The sequence below is a fragment of the Cydia fagiglandana genome, chromosome Z (genome assembly GCF_963556715.1).
Source record: "Cydia fagiglandana chromosome Z, ilCydFagi1.1, whole genome shotgun sequence".
NCBI classification, from domain to species: Eukaryota; Metazoa; Arthropoda; class Insecta; order Lepidoptera; family Tortricidae; genus Cydia; species Cydia fagiglandana.
Genome location: NC_085959.1, coordinates 35,412,377 through 35,429,417, shown reverse-complemented (window position 1 = coordinate 35,429,417; position 17,041 = coordinate 35,412,377).

The window sequence follows — 17,041 nt, the reverse complement described above, 5'->3', positions numbered from 1 at the left end:
TTTTGTTTTTTAAGGCGCTAGAGCCCTTCAAATATGGCCAAAATGGCCTAATTGACTTTGCCGCAGTGAGAGGCGTAGTATTCAAAACTGATATCAATTAGCCAAAAAAGCAAAACGGTCCGACACAGAACACAGATAATTTCATAATCATTTAGATTTCCAAATTTGGTTACGATTGCTTAAGTTTTGGAGGAGGAAACAGTTGAGTACGAATTTTGAAAACGATTTTTGAGATTTTTACGCAGGATTTTTCGCCTTGTCCTTATTACACTAGTTTTAGGAGCCGCTTCCGTTAGCGAGACGGGTATATTTACCTAAAATATTTAAAACTCAGCTCCTGATTCGTCTTAAGAGTAGTGAATATACTTAGATGCAGTGCGCTGGGAATAGTCTGCGGGTTCTTAGCTAGTAAAGGGTGAGTACTATTAAATTGTCGCTAACATATTCCGTTTTTTTTTCTAGACTCTCAACCTTTTTGGTAAAACTTATTATATATATCAAAATTAGAATGTATTGGCATCTTTTATTCTTAAAAAAAAACATTCACTTGTATTTGTCTTTCAAGATGTCGTCAAAAGAAAAAAGCGTGCGCGATTTAATTTTGCAAAAATTTACTATGAATCCCTATATATCTACTTTGGAACTTGCAAAATCGTGCAATACAACTCGGAGAACAGTGCAAAGGACCATAAAAAAGCTAAAACGAGGTAAAACTACTGAAAGAAAGCAGCGAGAGGGTCATCCGACAAGAAAACGGAACAAAAAGTTGGAATCAAAGGTGTGTAAGCTGTTTGATCAAAATCCGGCTATTTCGTCCCGAGATGTGTCCAAAAAAGTTGGAACAAGCCAAAGCAATGTACAAAAAATAAAAAAAAACTGCGGTATTGTTACATACAAAAAACAAAAAGCTCCGAAAAGAACGGTTGATCAGTATAATCGAGCAGTTCGACGTTCTAGATTATTGTACGCCTTGTTTGTTCAAAATACAGCAGGTTGCTTAATCATTGATGACGAAACGTATGTAAAGGCTGATTTCAATTCAATACCAGGCAATCAATACTTTTCTTCCCGCAACGTCTCGGGTCTGCCTGAATCAGAAAAAGTGATTCCAGTCGAGAAATTTGCCAAAAAGTTCCTCGTGTGGCAAGCGATATGCCAGTGCGGTATGAGAAGTTCGCCTTTTGTAACCACTGGCACAATTAACACAGATATTTATATATCCGAATGCCTAAAGAAAAGGTTGTTGCCACTTATTAAAAAGCACAATTGTTCGACATTATTTTGGCCGGATTTGGCAAGTTGCCATTATTCATCTAGAGCTATGGATTGGTATAATTTGAATTCTGTCGATGTTGTACCAAAGGGATTAAATCCGCCAAATTGCCCAGAATTACGGCCGATAGAAAAATACTGGGCAAATATAAAAACAAAATTGCGGAAAACATGCCAACCGGCCACATCATTGCCCGATTTCAAAAGGAAGTGGATTAAATGTACTAAACTTATCACAAATGATTCCGTGCAAAATTCTATGAGTCGGGTCAAGAGTAAAGTCCGAGAATTCTCACGTCGTGCTTTAGACAAACAATAAAACGGTTTTAGCTCGCCTATTTTATCATAAACTTACCAATAATAAACATTTTTGAATTTTATTGTATATTATTTTATTGTATAAAATTTTATTCAAATTGCGACAATTTAATAGTACTCACCCTTTATGGTCCCACCGGCAGAAAACATGAAACTCGGCATGCATATTGTGCATACATAATAGCTATAGATGGTCAAGCAAATCTTGTCAGTAGAAAAAGGCGCGAATTTCAAATTTTCTATGGGATATCCTTTCGCGCCTACATTTTTTAAATTTGCCGCCTTTTTCTACTGACAAGATCTGCTTGACCCAGTATTTATACACAGGTGTGAAAAAAAATGTAGTGGGAACAAATCATTATGTGGTTGTTTTCCATCCTCTCTCCTTAGGGCTCGTTTAGACGATGTGAGTATTATTACATTGCGGGTTTTGATTGGTCGGTTGAATTGGACGTTACCAACAGTCCGCAATGTAACTAAATTCGCCGACGATATCAGTTTTGAGTACAGCCGATTTCATAAACATCTTTACAAGCCACCGTTTCGAATATATTTTTACACTACCTTATTCTCAGTGTATTAGGGTGGTATTGCACCTGTCCAATTTCTTTGTCCAATGTGTATTTGTGTCTTACATTTTGCTTAGTGAGAGATTGAGACCCAAATCGCAATGCACATTGGACCAAGAATTTGGACAGGTGGAATACTAACTGTAAATAGTAGTTGAACTAGATTGTGTCACCAGGTAGCAATGACATATTTACGGCGAGGGCGTACATTGAATCCGAACGTCCGTACATTAAACGAAGCGAAGGATTCTAAAATAGAATCCCGAGCGTAGTGTGGAATTTAAGTGTTTACGCCCAAGGTGGAAATAATTTACCCACTATGTGGCACATACCGCTTTTCACATCACCTATGAAGAAGATATTACATTATCGCGTCTGTCTGTTTGTACGTTTGTTCGCGATAAACTTAAAAACTAGTGAACGGATTTTCATGCAGTTTTCACCTATAATATAAATCTTCATCGGACAGGAAAGTAAATTTAATCAATAAATGTTTTTTTTTTATAATTAAGAGAATTCAGATAATCGAACTTTTAGGAGTTACCTCATTGGCACAGTTTGATCACTTAGATATATCACATTTTCATTTGTACAAAAATCAAATCTTCGAAAAATAAAAACTAGTAATTTCTTTTTTCAGTCCGCCCTATCTTGTAGCGTAGCCTAATAGGCTCACACGTTAGCTAGCGTCACGCAGCGCGCGCGCGCGCGGTGCGTTTGAAGATTTTGATGTTGAACGCCGCCCTCTTGGTTCTAATTTGCAACAAATGGCATCGCCGGCGCACGGGCGGAAGCGGCGCGACATCCGTCGAATTTGTACCCAACCCTCAATAGACACCCTCGACTAATATCTAATTAGCAGTTACACGGATGCGTCTACATTCATGCCTTGGAAGCTAGAATCACGTTCGTAATTTTTTTACCCACTTACCTTATTGCTTAGTAATAACACGCAAAATGTATGGCAATAACTATCGGTGTCTTATATACCTGCTTACTCCCAGTGTGTTTAAATAAAAAAACGTCGTGAAAATCATTTAAGACAAATAATTATGAAATAAATTGCTAAATATTTTTCTGACTTGCTTTGTCCGGAATTAGAATCTATTGAAGATAACACTGTTTAAATAACGCGTGTTATCATATATTCTGTAATAAACATTCGAATCAAAATGTTAGTTCCTAACTGACTATTTTATACGCACAATATATTTTCGAACACCAACTGACAAAAAAAGATATCAAGATAATAACATGATAGGAGAGCCGCGGGTCAGAGGGATGGAATGGAATGCACCAAGAATGCACTTTATCCTGCTCTGACCGCGTCTATCTGTCATTTTTTGAGTGGATCTCTACGTCGTTATGTGGAACAAAAAACACTTTGGGATATCGCTCGAAACAATCGCGCGTTTGGGGATTTAAAGACTTATAAATTGACAATGTGGCGTCAAAAAAATGGAGGTACGTTGTGTTCATATCTTCTCGCTGTGCATGAAGAGACTTTGTAAGAAAGCAAGAGCTGAGAGCCCCGTAAAGTCAAGCCGCGCCTTGCCTCCTCGCCAATCAAGTAGAACTAGATTCTCGACAACATACCATAAATGGCATAAGGACCGACTCTTGCGAGCCAATTAAATGCACAATAATGTAAAGCAGCTATGAACTAAGAATGTGAGGGCTCGAAAACAACTTTGTGCTAACTTATATGGCTGGACCCATTGAACTACAGCCGATGTGTTCGAACGACTACATGTATTATTTATATCTTATTCCAAAGAATATACCAGTCGTTTTTTTCCGATTTCAAACAAACAGAACTTATGTTTCATGCAAGAACTAAGAAATAAACAAAAACAGATCTTTTAAATGGAACGACTTTTAACGAAAAAGGTGTTGCTAACTCGATGTTATCTTTTTTGACGAAGGATCAGAGATGCCATAAGACCGCGGAAGATTTCTGAGAATTCAAGCATTGGGATCTCACCGCGCCACCATATATTAAACTTGTTAGTGTTTCAGATCAATACATGTATTATTAACAAATACTATGTACATGTACAAGTAAACTTTGTAAAAATAACGTTCATGCGCATTATATTATAAGTAGACACCTACACTCTTATTGTATTATTATTTCAGTTTATAAGTAAACACCTGTTCGAAAATTCATTATAAATTAAAGACTTATCTTACCGATCATCTAGCTAGATTATCTAATGCCTTTTAAAACAGTTTGCCTGTCTAGGTATATTAAGTAGATAGAGGGGGACATTCGGTGAGGGAAGTAAGGAATGCCGGTGTTTCAAGTCTCTACCTATAAACATTCATAGTACATAGTTGGTGTGTCAAGTCAAGGCAAATGACGGTGAGTCAGGTGACGACGTAGCAATGCAGTGGCGTGATGTTATGACACGTTATTCTCGTATCTATCACAATTGTCTTGTGAGGAATGATTAATACTGCATTTATATAATACATAGGTATATTAATATACAATACATATATCTGCTTTTCAACTTGCATCAGTAAGTAAGTAATAGAATCATGCGGTTAGATCGTTATCGTTTTTCATCTTAAATCTTGTCTGTTTGTCCTTATAAATACTTATCAAATAATTAGTAACGATGACACTTTGAGGTGTTATAATTTGGGTTTTTAAAGGAGCTAGTGTAAATAATTTATGTACTACAATTACCTAATCTAGTGTATTGTATTCTTATTCTAGTGACATCACTAGAATAAGAAAAGCAGCGTATGACAAAAGATTCACAGAACACTCGATAAGCGCCAAAAATTGACGTTGAGAGTTCATAGCCCATGCTGTTTTTTAATCATATTTGTTAAGGAATAAAGCGTGTATTGTGTTACACGAAAGATTTCGTCGAAAGGTTAGCGTCGAATCAATGGTCGGTAAACGGTAGCAAGCGGATTCATTGTATGTCGGATTAAACTGTCGCTATTAAGGAAAGGAAGCGCAGGCGCAGGCAGGACTACGGCGAGTGAGGAGCGCGGCGCGGGGGGCTGCATTGTATGCAGATGTAACGCACGCCCGCGCCGCGCGCGTCCCATCCGCCATATTGGGATCGCAGTACGTGTGTGACAAAGCGAGTCCGAATAATGCGAGTATCAGATAGATAGAGCCGAGCGGGCCAGACTGAGCGGCGCGCCGCGCGCTGCGCGCCCAGACCGATCGGCGCCTGCGCGCACAAAGGGCTCATTGTATTCCAAGCCATCCATTTCTTTAGAAGGGACCCTTCATTTTTTCTTGTCTCGATACCAGAATGACACACAAACAATAGGTTTCCGTCCCTTTATTGGCACCTTAGTTTTTTTGCCATGTTTCAAATGGACCTACCTTCCTCCGAATCACAACCTGTTCGATTTACCGAGCGTTTGTCCATTTTAGGCTTCCGACACTGGCAATTTTTTGTTATCATACAGTAGAGACCTAACAAAGTTTTCTTAATTTAGGTATGAATATTGTTACTAGAGTAACAAATTTCACGTTGTAGGTTACGCAAGGTCTGCGTAAGGTGTCATAGAAATACCTTAAAAAATAAACATTAAAATGGATTTATTTGCCTTCAATTAAAATTGCGTCTGATATTAATTATATACTTACATACATTAAACACGAATAGATAGATACATTTAGGAAACACAGTTGATTCGGCAATCAAAAATGCGTTGAAGATGAAGTACCTACATACCTAAAGCTCTTACTTAGACAGGTAAACATGTAGTTGTCGGTATAGTTTTTACTTCTATTGACGAGGCAGTTTCCTCGACACTATGCGGGCAGACGCCCACGGACACTCAGCGTTCCACGAAACAGGTTTCCTCTCACCGACCACGACCAAGCCGCCGGTTCTCGTTCACTATTCCAATCAGAAGAAAATTCCGATTCCGAATAGATCTTCGATTCGATAAAGCTATTTAACAGTTTTAAGAGTCTGAAGAAAAATCATTAAGTTAGTTTATCGCAGTAGACTAAACAAGTAAACACGCAATCCGATAACACACTAGTAGGTAGGTATATATGTAAGTACTTACATTTCCACGTTCTTGGAGCGTTAGGTCTATCTGTATGTATATTATGTCATCGCAGTGAAATGTTATCTACATCCGCCTGTGGAAGTCCAACCCACGTGATGACAAACATCACGTCAATTTCTTCCACTGTCGTATAGCTATCGTTTCTGTGAAATCAAAAGACGTTATAGGTATGTACTTTTTATAGGTAAGTATTAGATAGGTGTAGGTACCTAGCTACCTACTATCTAATATGCAGACTTACCTATAGGCAAATGTGACTTTGCCAATGATACCCATTCGCAAACATCAAGACAGCGCACACCGCAAGACATTATAATTATGTATTACATCGCAATGCTTGTTTATTTATATATTTCGAGGATTTCGGAACGGGCTCTAACGATTTCGATGAAATTTGCGCTATGGGGGTTTTCGGGGGCGATAAATCGATCTAGCTAGGTCTTATCTCTGAGAAAATGCGCATTTTAGAGTTTTGTTTTCCAAGCAAAGCCCGGTCTCCCAGATATTACTACATTATATGGTATGAGAATAAAGGATGACTCACGTTAGACCGGGCCGTGTCCGGGCCGGAGCTTCCGGCGCTTAGTTTTCTATGACATGACAGGTGATCACGTGATGGTGTCCATAGAAAACGATCCGCCGGAAGCTCCGGTCCGGATACGGCCCGGTCTAACATGAGTCATCCTTAAAGGTGACATTCGGATGACTACTGTTGCGGCATTTCTGCTGCAGCGTTACGCGCGCTTCCTCTTGTCAATTTCCTCGATTAAATGAGCCATGGCCTCTCCGAATGTCACCTCAATGGTTGCATTAGTTTTTGAAGGAACTTGCACACCTGATGAAATGTATGTGATGAATTGATGATTATTGTAAAACTTTTTGTAAAACTTAAATACATACCTATTGATTTTGTTATAATTGCGCGCGTTTAATACGATAGCCATAAAAAAACAGTTTCTATATAACGCAGGTAGCCGTGTTTAATTAATGCAGTGATCTAATCGATGGAATAATCTGAGCCACAAATAACTGATTGCATTAGATGGCCGTGGTCGCTTGGCTAGGCGCCGCCGGGCCGCTCTAGCCGGGCATCCATTGCACAAATGGCACCAGCGCGCTACAGTGACGATTAATTTACATTTAAGACCGCTCAGACCAGACTAGTTGGCTACAGGATCTATTAATACGAACTGGGTAGGTATTCGTGGTAGTTTGTGCTTAGATTTTGAGTTCGTACGTTAGTTTAGCCAGCAAGTTGGGCAATGTTTATGTTGTAGGAGTGTCGGTCAGAATCACGAATCAAGACTCGCGTGACTAGCTTCGTAGTCCTTTCTGAAAAGCCGTATGTGATCATGATATTTGTTTGCATAGGTGTAAAACTTTTCGATTTAACACGACAGGTACGGTCGGTGACGGTGACGCATACGCTGCCCGCGTCGATAAACATGTTACATCTAGTTTTAAATGCCAATTAAATCAATATGGTAAACTACAATCAGTGTTTGTACATTGTAAGTAAACAAATGAACAAATGGTAAAAAAAAATGATGCATTATTTTTAAGTACCTAAAGGAAGAATAACCTACCGATTAGGTGGTGGTCCAAATCCATCAATTGTGCATAACGACCTAGTAAGTTATAAAACACAAAGAATACGGTTATAACTTTAAATGATCAGCATTTAAAAAAAAAACAATTTTTTATCGTCACGTCTGCAAAGATCCTACATAATTTTGAATTAAAGAAAAAATGGAAAAAATTGCCGTGTCTGGAAGGAACTTGCTCTTGGTTCATGTGCAACTGTTGAATCGATCTAATAATTAGACTCTAAATAGCAAAGTTCACATTAAAACCAAAACAAATAGGAGATAATAATATGTATATCATGATGTCGAGAACGTATGCAACGGATTTATCCGCGTGACTGATAATGTTACAGTGCGATAAACATCCTGCCATTTTCCAGGCCATTCGCATCTGAATGATAGGTAGGTATAGTGGCTATGATCTGTTTAACGGTCACGGTGATTGTACAATAACGTTATCTATTACGGTTTTGATCATGGGACATGATTCATGCCATTAATACAGTCTAATTGTTGACTAACGCTACGTCTTACGTAGGCGAACAACGCGCGAACGCGGCGCGGCGCGGCGAAATCAATCCTTTGATGCCCATAGAAGTGTCCTACGTAAGCGATCTCGTTGCGAACGCGGTGCGGCGCGATTTGCACGCGAATGTCAGGCGGCGCGGCGCGGCGCGGCGCGGCGCGGCGGCGGCCGCTTTCGCCGCGCCGCGCCGCGCCGCGTTCGCGCGTTGTTCGCCTACGTAAGACGTAGCGTAAGGGATGAAAGGCACCCATTTTCGACTCGGTAGAGATAGACCAAGAAAAGTCTGCAGCGATTTTGATAGCCCAGCACGCAGTGCAAATGTTATTTACACGTCATAATTTGATAGAAGTTTGACGTTTAAAATAACACTTGCACTGCGTGGGCTATCAAAATCACTGCAGACTTTTCTTGGGCTAACTCTATTATTACCGAGCCAATAGTTTAGAGTCAGCATGAGAGAAAATTAAAATACATGACCCGAATACAAGATAAATAAAATACATGTGTATTTACAACACAATATTATATTTAATATCTATATTATTTATAATTTTATATTTTATAGTATATTTGAGGGAAGGTACTTTCAATTAACATTTTAAGTAAAAAGATTTAGTACAGTCATTATAGATTTTGACCCGTGAATAATTAGTTCTTGGATTTTTTTTTCGTAGGTCCCTCGGGGGAGTCACTGGGAGTGTAAATTCAAAAAGTAGGGTTAATCAGGCTCCTGCGTATATTCAAAAGTTGTTTTTTTTTCCAAAAAAACGGTTTTTCTTCAATAACTCGGCCGTTTTTGATTTTACAGTAAAACCGTAAGGACAAAAATTGTAGAAAATTTGATTCTCTACAAGTTAGTCCAGTCATTATATCCAAAAAACCCACCCTTCCCGTGAATAATCAGTTCTTGGATTTTTTTTTGTACGTCCCTCGGGGGAATCACTGGGAGTGTAAATTAAAAAAGTAGACTGAATCAGGGTCCTGTGTATATTCCAATAACGGTTTTTCTTGAATAACTCGGTCATTTTTGATTTTACAGTAAAACCGTGAGGACAAAAATTTTAGAAAATTTGATTCTCTACAAGTTTGGTCCTCACAATTTTTCTTCTAGGATCGATAGTTTGGAAATAAAATTTGAAAAAAAGCGACAAATTCAAAATATTTTCAACATCTCGTTTATTTTCAACTTTACGACATAAATGAAGAGGACTAAACTTGTAGAGAATCAAATTCTGAACAATTTTGGTTCCCACCTTCTTTCCCACAAAATCGATATTTTAGAAATTAAACCTGAAAAACGCGACAAATTCAAAATATTATCATTATCTCCTATGTTCCACGCTTTACGGCATAAATGAAGGGAAACAAAGTTGTAGAGAATCAAATTCTGAACAATTTTTGTCCTCACGGTTTTACTGTAAAATCAAAAATGACCGAGTTATTCAAGAAAAACCGTTTTTCGAATATACACAGGACCCTGATTCAGTCTACTTTTTGAATTTACACTCCCAGTGATTCCCCCGAGGGCCGTACGAAAAAAAAATCCAAGAACTGATTATTCTTGGGAAGCGTCGGTTTTTTGGATATAATGACTGGACTAACTTGTAGAGAATCAAATTTCCTACAGTTTTTGTTCTTACGGTTTTACTGTAAAATCAAAAATGGCCGAGTTATTGAAGAAAAACCGTTTTTTTGGAAAAAAACCATTTTTGGAATATACGCAGGAGCCTGATTAAGCCTACTTTTTGAATTTACACTCCCAGTGACCCCCCTGAGGGACCTACGAAAAAAAAATCCAAGAACTAATTATTCACGGGTAGGGTCGGTTTTTTGGATATAATGACTGTACTAATTGTTATTTATGGAATCGGGAGTTAAAATGATATTTAACTATTTTAACTCCCGTTATCTTAATCACGTATGGGATTACTTAAATATTTGTTATATTCTGTTTTTAGTATTTGTTGTTATAGCGGCAACAGATACACATCATCTGTGAACTTAGAGGATATAACCAACGGAGACGCCATGTCTATAATTTTCGGTACAAAATAGTCTGCCGTTTTTTGCGGGGGAGGGGCACATCAAATGTATAGGAACGTCATGTCAGACCATACATCAGTCCATACATGTGGTTGACCATTGGCCGCCTATTTTCGACATAGGGGAACGCCTGTTAATGACCACTCCGTTTAGTTATATTCTCTAAGTCTGTGAAATTTTTAACTGCATGCCTAGCTATCACGGTTCATGAGACAGCCAGACATTAAGTACAGCCTGATGACAGACAGACAGACAGACGGACGGACAGACAGACGGACAGCGGAGTCTTTAGTATGTAATAGGGTCCCGTTTTTTCCCTTTGGGTAGTACGTACGGAACCCTATAAACCTGTCATTTCCAGCCCGTTTCATAGATAAACAATAAGCCACTTTCAAAGCATGACAAATGTAAAGAAATTATTTTCACCACACCAGGGGGCCGATTTTTGAAATTCGACCACTCGATTTCGTGTATTTTGTTAAATGATATCTCCACTACTAGGCGTTTAAATTCTACTAATAGAATTGAAATCGAGTGGTCAATACCACTAGATTTCAAATATCGAGCGTCCATATTTCAAAAATTAGGTTTTCGCCGTTTACCACCGATTTTCGAGTGATTAAATCGAGTGATCGAAATTCAAAAATCGGCCCCCAGCTCGGAAACGCTTGCACTTCAAAGACTAAATAGCAAAGTTGCATTTTATTCACATGTGAGGCAAAGTAATCAAATGCAAATTTTGAATTGTTTTCTTATGTTTGCTGGTAGAATTGACTTTTAAATTATGATTTTGGATGAGAAATATTTAATAACATTAATTAGGATTTAATTTTGTTTTCTATTTTACATTTAATATTTGCTTCGGGTTGGTGTGGTGAAAAATTTTGTGTTTCACTCGGGGGCAAATTTTGTTTAACCCTCGTGCTTTGAAACCCTCGCAACGCTCAAGATTCAATTTTGGAATCTTTCGCTTGCTCGGGTAACAATATTAGCACGAGCGGTTAAACAACAACTTTGCCCCCGAGTGAAACAAATAACAGATTACTATTACCTGACGTAAGAAAATTATGAAAGAAGAGATGAGAGAAGAGTGGACAGGAACTGCATGTTATGACCGGCATTGCAGCATCATTGCTATATCATAGTAAATCGTATGTACGTATGAGCGTCCAGTGTCCCCTACAAAGGAAAACGTCATTGCGAAAGTGTTTACATTATATCATCAATTTAATATTATCTTTAATGTCCCGAGACAAAAGGAATAATCTTAGTAGGTATTTACAGTATATTCTGCTCGTTCCACTAGGCGCAGTCGGCTCGGACAAGTGGCAAATGATATCATTATCTGTGCGAAACAGTAGGTACATCGTGTCAGTATTAGCATTGAGCGATAGTGGATAGAGGAGTGTTTAATAAACTACGTAACTAGCCGACAACGCGTGTGGTGGCACGTAGGCGCCGCCCGTGCGAAACAATACTAATTTCTGCACTTACCTACGAGTACATACATCTTAGTTGAAGCATTATGAGACAGGTGCGGATAAATATTATGTTCCATGATGCGGATAAAAAAGTAGCAAATAAATTCAGATTAGAAACAAACCCCCAACTTTAGTGTGTTCTGTACGGGAGTAAAATATATAGTTATGGATCTTAATCATTATGTTGTAGAGCATTTGTACCTATAACTACATATAAGTAGATTTTCTTGAGGCCTTAAAATGCAATTTAGAGTCTCAGTAATTATAATTAAATAAAACACAACACTATAGAGTTTGAACTATATAAGAATCGTATCATGTTGACGAATCGTCTCGGTGCGTAGATTTTAACTGTGGCTGTGCTTAAGATTGCACCAGTTTACCAGAAAAAAAACATTGTGTTGAACCTGATATTTTGACGGACGCATATAATGTTGTATCTTTAACATCGTCGTCATCGTCGCCGTAGAAAGCGTAATGTGAATGAGGCGAGCGAGCGGAGAGACCGGTACAGACCGGGCGGGCGCACAACATGATGACCAGACCCGTCACTGCCAGAAAGGGCCTATGTGTTGTCGAGGCTTGACTATGCTATACGGCTCTTGTGACTGCCACGGCTGCGGCTGAGAAACCGGTTGCCGATGTTGTACATTTTCTCGCCTCTTGACGATTTTATTTAATATCACAGAAGCGGGGGATTCTAAACATAAGAATCATCTTAAGGGGATGAAGCATATTAGATTCACCTCTAGATATACTCTTGTTAGACACACTACACTATAATTTAGTATGTGTATTTCATTTATGTACTTAATTACGTATATTAGATCGTATTTTCTTTCTGTTAATTATTTGACTTACTGCTAGGGGTAGATAACATACACGAAACAAATGCTGGTATTTAATAGTTAATGTTTACTAACGCAGTAAGCCAATGTTAATTTAACTTCTTAGGTTTCTATTGTTTTCTATTGGTATCAGGTTTCCTAATTGTCGTGAACGATGATTAAGCTAATGATAATATTCCCAGAATTCAATGACCATTTACTGGAAATACCTACTCGTACACTTATGACCTGTATTGTGAAGTTAATGAATAGTTAATTTGTCGGCATAATGATAGCGGAATGTGGAAATTGTTATTGAAGCGGGTCGGTGCAGCAATACGTGTTATGGTTCTCTTATTTGTTTAGTTAGAGTAAAGTAAACGTCCGTGAGAAATGGAGCGCATTACACATGCGCGCGATGCGCCGGCGGCGCCTTCTTCAGCCGCACGCATATCCATATATCTGCCCCATGTACATTTGAATATTAGTTCTTATGTTTACTGTGTACAAAAGTATACTATTGAACAAGTTATTCAATGCACTTAATATATTGTGGACATGATAATCGCGGCAGCCTCGCTGGCCTCGCTGTGCGTATTAGTATAGTGTATAGCGAATGCAGGTGACTAGGTATTTCCATACATTATTTAAGTTTCAATTGGCGTTTTCTATCAACGATTGCCATCTCGGCTAGGCTCGATTGCGTAATTGCGTATCGAAGCCACGAGTGCGAATGGGTTTACAGTGGATCGAAGATGGGCTTCAGTGGACTTAGGCACTTCAACATAATGATTTTTGGCTTGAAAAAAACCTGCGTTTTGGTTTGTAAGTACAAACTTGGGTACAATTGAATTGAATGTTTTACAATTTAAAAAAATCGCACCATTTACAGTTTTTATTTTAGACCGCGAAATGGAACATTGGTTATTTAGTTAAAAATATACGAGGGGCTAAGTACCGCTATTAAATATAGAAAAGATACAACCTCCATGCAACGCCGCTTTAATTAATACCTACCTACTCTTGAGTAATTATCTACTCTCATCATATAAAAAATATGGTTTCTAAACGTACCTTCCCACCGTACTGGTTTTATGACTAATTCTTTTGCCGTCCGGGCTAGCCGTCTTTGGAATTCACTCCCTCTAAATATTAGACAAGCTCCAAGTAAGTTTTCTTTCAAGCGGAAGCTAAAAAAAGAGTTGGAATAATATCCATCATTGTTATATTTCTAGTATGTATTTTATAAATATGTGGTAGTTTATATATCTCTCTCTTCCTAGCTATTTATCCCACATAGTGGTGGGGTCAGCTTTCCGGCTCAACCTTCTCCACTTCATCCTGTCCACGACATCATCCTCGAATAACTTGCACTCACTCATGTCCTTTAGCACTACATCCTTCCATCTTGTTCTGGGTCTGGGATCTGGGATGGAAAGTTGTAGTGCCAAATTTCCTACGTAGTCTAAAGGCCTTCTTACGTGACCAAACCACCGCAGCCTGCTCCCCTATTTTATCGGCGTAATAGTTTATATATGTATATTCTATTTATTTACGTAGTTTTTAAGTATAGTTTGCTTTTTTAGGGTGCCGTACCCAAAGGGTAAAACGGGACCCTATTACTAAGAATTCGCTGTCCGTCCGTCCGCCCGTCCGCCCGTCTGTCACCAGGCTGTATCTCACGAACCGTGATAGCTAGACTGTTGCCGCTATAACAACAAATACTAAAAACAGAATAAAATAAAGATTTAAATGGGGCTCCCATACAACAAACGTGATTTTTGACCAAAGTTAAGCAACGTCGGGAGTGGTCAGTACTTGGATGGGTGACCGTTTTTTTTTATCTTTTTTTTGGTTTTTTTCTGCATTATGGTACGGAACCCTTCGTGCGCGAGTCCGACTCGCACTTGCCCGGTTTTCTTTAATTCACTCAATATTTTTCTCTCTCTGCACCAATTGTAGGTACCTCTGTTAGACCCTATGGTTGACTGGTAGAGAATGCCATTTGGGGTTAAGTCCCCCATTTGTACATTGTTGTATATATTTTGTACAATAAAGTTCAAATAAATAAATAGGTAGTTAGCAAAGTTCGATATAAATTATTATATGTACCTAGAAATTATATATTAAAGGAAAAAATGTCCGCTTCCAGATTATTCCTTTTTCACCTCAGCAGCTCGAACAAGGGTACTTTGCTTCTTAAAACTGAGCAAAATGCGATTTTGCTCACTGAGTCATTTTGTCTCACTCAGTGAGCAAAATCGCATTTTGCTCACTTAGTGAGACAGTATGAGTGAGCAAAATCGCATTTTGCTCACTGAGTGAGACAAAATGTCATTCAAGTGACTTTCATAGTCAAATGTCATTTCAACATGCGGGGTCTAATACAAGTTCGATATACTTGGGTTCTATTATCTCTGTCCCTCTAGATATGTTCTCACTGCTTAGGGTGAAAAATTTTGTGTACTACACGAGATCAAAGTTATTTACATCTCGTGCGCTTTTGAATTCCTTACTACGCTCAAGATTCTAAATTAGATTCACTCGCCACGCTCGTGAATCTATTATAGAATCTTTCGCTTGCACGGGACTCAAAATAAGCACTCGAAGAAATATCAAACTTTGATCTCTTGTTGTACAAATAACTATTTTCCTATACCTACATATATTTGTAGTACCTATCACTCGCAGACGTATATGCTTGATAAAAAAAATGATACCACACCAACTGGTAAAGGGTCTCCTGATTGTTCAAAAACGAATAGCAAAGTTGAATTTTATTCACATGTGAGGCAAAGTAATCAAATGCAAATTTTGAGTTGTATTCTTATATTTGCTGGTTGAATTTACTTTAAATTATGATTTTGAATCATAAATATTTAATAACATTCATTTGGATTTGATTTTGTTTGATTTATGTTAATATTTTCTTCGGGTTGGTGTGTGTGGTGTGTTCGGTGAAAAATTTTTTGATTCACTCTGGGGCAAACTTTGTTTAACCCTCGTGCTTAGAAACCGCTCGCTACGCTCGTGTACAATTTTGAAATCTTTCGCTAGCTCGGGTATCAATATTAAGCACGAGCGGTTAAACGAGGTTGTAAAACAAATACCTAACTATTATTATACCTAATCTTCAATCTTGGCCGTGGGGTCCTAATGCTCTACCACTTTTTAAAAAGCTTTCAAAAAGGTTCTCAAAATGATTTGATACAATATGTTACCATCAAATGTACCTACATACTTAAAACATGCTTATTGCTCACTGCCTCGGCTAGAGACACAAATAAGTCCACTTTTGAGAAGCATCAATCTGAACTCCTGGTATTACACTTATCTTTGTTATTTGATCTCGTGACGGGCCGCGCCACAAAAACAATAGCAACATCCTTATACTTGGAAATAAACGACATCGCGGTAGGTAGGTACCTGGGGCGAAGCTATGACAATAGAATTGATAGGGACTGTTTAAAATGAACTATTAAAAATATATTCTTTTTAAAGGCGGGCTTACCTGTTGTTATTAGGCGTTATTATCCACCGTCAGTAATGGTTTTACTCTGTTAATATTACACGTCCAACGGCGTGTTGTTTAATTATAATGTTAAGTGGTTGGAAAAGTATGAGCGCCGTTTTAATAATCGGTACTTGATTGATATATTATTATACAACTCGCTAATGTTTAATGAAACTCGATGCCTTTGTTCGTTAGCCATTGTGCAATAGGCATGGGCCCTCAGAGATTTACCTACTATTCCCAAACTGGTCTTCATTCCATTAAGGTGAGGCTCGAACGCACGTGTGCTCGCTCGACGCTAGTCTCCATTTGCTCTCAGGGTTTCCCGCACAAAAGACTTTATGCTTTAGATGTTCTGCCGAGGAATCATTTTCGTTCGCTCTTGAGTCAGCATAAGTCGTTATTGGTATTCAATCTAGTTAAACTGAAGTTTATAGCTCTTCGAACTCCGCTTTGCATACCAGCACTTATTTCATAGGTTAGTAAGGTTCATATCTCGTTTGATCGCTGGTTGTTAGTATGTTTTATTTTCGTTGGCGTCTCATTGGTATGGCGAACAGGCTGCGGCGTCGATGTGTCTGTGGGTTTGATTACTTTGATTAGCTCATTTGAGTGTTATGGTACTGGTACCTACCATCGCGTTTGCAGCCGCCGTTAGTTTGACACATCTGTTGTATTCATTAAGTATAAAAAGTTATTCACCACATATATATGTACCAGTGGCGGCGCGTCCATAAAAGCCGATTCCCACCGGCTTGCCTGTTTTTGGACGTTTGAGCAGAGTTGTAAAGGAAATATGTAAGCCAAATTAGCCCCGGCTTGCCTATGGATATATTTGACGCGCCGCCA